Source organism: Octopus bimaculoides, chromosome 8 (genome assembly GCF_001194135.2).
Source record: "Octopus bimaculoides isolate UCB-OBI-ISO-001 chromosome 8, ASM119413v2, whole genome shotgun sequence".
NCBI classification, from domain to species: Eukaryota; Metazoa; Mollusca; class Cephalopoda; order Octopoda; family Octopodidae; genus Octopus; species Octopus bimaculoides.
In genome coordinates, this window is record NC_068988.1 from 19,531,965 (window position 1) to 19,534,718 (window position 2,754).

A 2,754-nucleotide genomic window follows, 5' to 3' on the forward strand; every position below is an offset into this window, starting at 1 on the left:
TTCTTCTTCTTCTTCTTCTTCTTCTTCTTCTTCTTCTTCTTCTTCTTCTTCTTCTTCTTCTTCTTCTTCTTCTTCTTCTTCTTCTTCTTCTTAGCGGTATTTCACCCCGTCGCTACGTTCTTCGTTGAAATTCCACCGAGGTCGACTTTGCGTTTCATCCGTTTGGAGAAGGGGTGTATAAATTAAGTGGCAGTGAAACACTGGTGTCGATGTAATCGACTTATCCCCTCCCATAAAATGGCTGCCCTAGTGGCGAAATTTGAAACCATTATTATTATTATTATTATTATCATTATCATTATTATTATTATTATTGTTGTTGTTGTACTGAGAAAAGCAAATTGTAGGCGCCTCAATATTGCTATGAAAGCACACATGTTATAACATAAACGCTATGGCAAATCTCGGTATTATCCACAAATAAAACAACTACGCACTTGAAATATCTTTCTTAAGGGTTAACTTAATATCAACACTATTTTAAAATCAATAAAATCGCACACAATCAACAAAAGCCTATACAAATACTTGATACACCTACAGCATACTGAACTGAGTAATGTTTTGCCAAGAAAGCTGACAGTAAAACTAACCGGAACGGAATAATAATAATAATAATAATAATAATAATAATAATAATAATAATAATAATAATAATAATAATAATAATAATAATGAGAAGAAGAAGAAGAAGAAGAAGAAGAAGAAGAAGAAGAAGAAGAAGAAGAAGAAGAAGAAGCGGAGGAGGAGGAGGAGGAGGAGGTGGAGGAGGAGATCAGCAGTAGCTACACCAGCAACAAGAATAATAACACCAACAGTAGAAACAGCAACAACGAATATAATTGCGTCAAGAATATCATTAACTAAAAGAAAGCGAACAAGAAAAATGCTTAAATGTCAAATTTGCTAATTTACTTTTGGTATAAAAGTTTCTAGATTTGATTTTCACCAATGAGAAATCAGATTATTCTAAGAAATCCTCGCGGATATAAAATCTTCTTGAGAGAAAGAATAATACAACATTAAAAAAAAAAACTTGAAGAAAACAAAAGAAAAGAAAGAATGAAAGAGAGAAAGAAAGAAAAATTAAAGAAAGAAAGAAAGAAAAGAAACAAAAATATATTGTATTTTAATTACGAAGCGAAAACCACGTTTTGAATGGAACGAAACAAACAACATTGGATGTAGTGAATTTGTTTGTGAAAAATTACTTGCGTGTATGTATGTTCTGTGTCTGTTTTTAATTTAAAGTAAACCTTGACCAGCCACCTACTTGGTAGCAAGGTAGTGAAGGGACGTATCTTGTTTTAACCATCATCCTTCGAAATTTAAGAAGAGCTTGCAGATTTGTGCAGTCCCAGAAATGGTGATCATTTGTAGTATATATATATTGATAGGAAGGACAACAAAAGAAAGAAAGAGACCTCAATATTATGTAAATAGAGGAATTTATCTGTAAGAATATGTGACACTTATTCGGTGGCCATGATAAAACTCCGTGTTCCGGATGCCGGGGTGGGAGCCCAACCCAACATCTCTTCAGTTATCCGGCCAGGTAGTTTCAATGGCCGGATAACTGAAGAGATGTCGGCGTGGGCTCCCACCCCGGCATTCAAAACTCGGAGTTTTATCATGGCTACCGAATAAGTGTCACATATTTTTACATATATATATATATATATTAAGGATTTGCATTCTCTCTCCAAGATCCCAATAATAATAGGTATGAAACTAAAAGTGTATCTTTAGTTCTAGATTTGCAAACCACTTATCTGAATGGTCCATAAGTCTGTTTCTCTTGAAATTTTCTAACAACCATATTTGTATAAAGAGGGCAGCTGTCTTCCACTACAGAACATAGCTTTCCCACACAACGCTATTTGTCCGGTTGTGTCTTAACTTGGTGACTGTTTTAATTTTTAAGTTCCACTAATATCTTTTTGACGCGTCGGTCTCGACATCATCAATTTGGTTTGTAGTTATGTTCGCTTTCTTTTTCTTTATCCTGTCCTAGGGTATTCCGGCTACTGTGTTATGCCTCATGGGAAGATAGTATTTGGAAGACACTCTCTCACAGTTTGCAAAAATGTGGTTGATGTCTTTAGTAGTGGTCTTGCAAAGCCTATATCTGTTGTCTGTCAAGGATATCTGCTTTTTTTATGTTGTAGGTCTTTTTTATGAATCAGTAGTTCTTGGATTGCATGGATGAAACCTACAAAATGTGATGTCATAAACTTTTCGGTACTCTATACCAAGCTTTTGCCATGATCAGTCCCTGCTATGGTTTAGATTTTAAGTGCATGTACCCATGGAGTATGTTCCCATGAGACTATGTTCTCAGTGAATTGTTTTTTTGTTCTGGTAAATACATTTCCAAAATCCTCCTTGGGAAGAGACCTGTATCAGCCCTTATTTCATCCCTCTCCTCAATTTTATTAGCTATCGTAATTATATTGTTGGTTTCGTGGTCATAGACAAGGGCAAGCTAGTTTCTGATCTCTTACTTTTGCTGCAGATGTTGTTTCTGTGTCACAACCTGTGCTTCATATGATATCAATACAGATTTGAGACCACGGCCACCAAACTTCCGTGAGAAGTATAGCCTGTCTACATTTTCATTCATCCTGAAGTTCTCTGTAACACAGAGCAGTTTATCCATCCATCCATCCATCCATCCATCCATCCATCCATCCATCCATCCATCCATCTATCTATCTATCTATCTATCTATCTATATATATATATATATATATA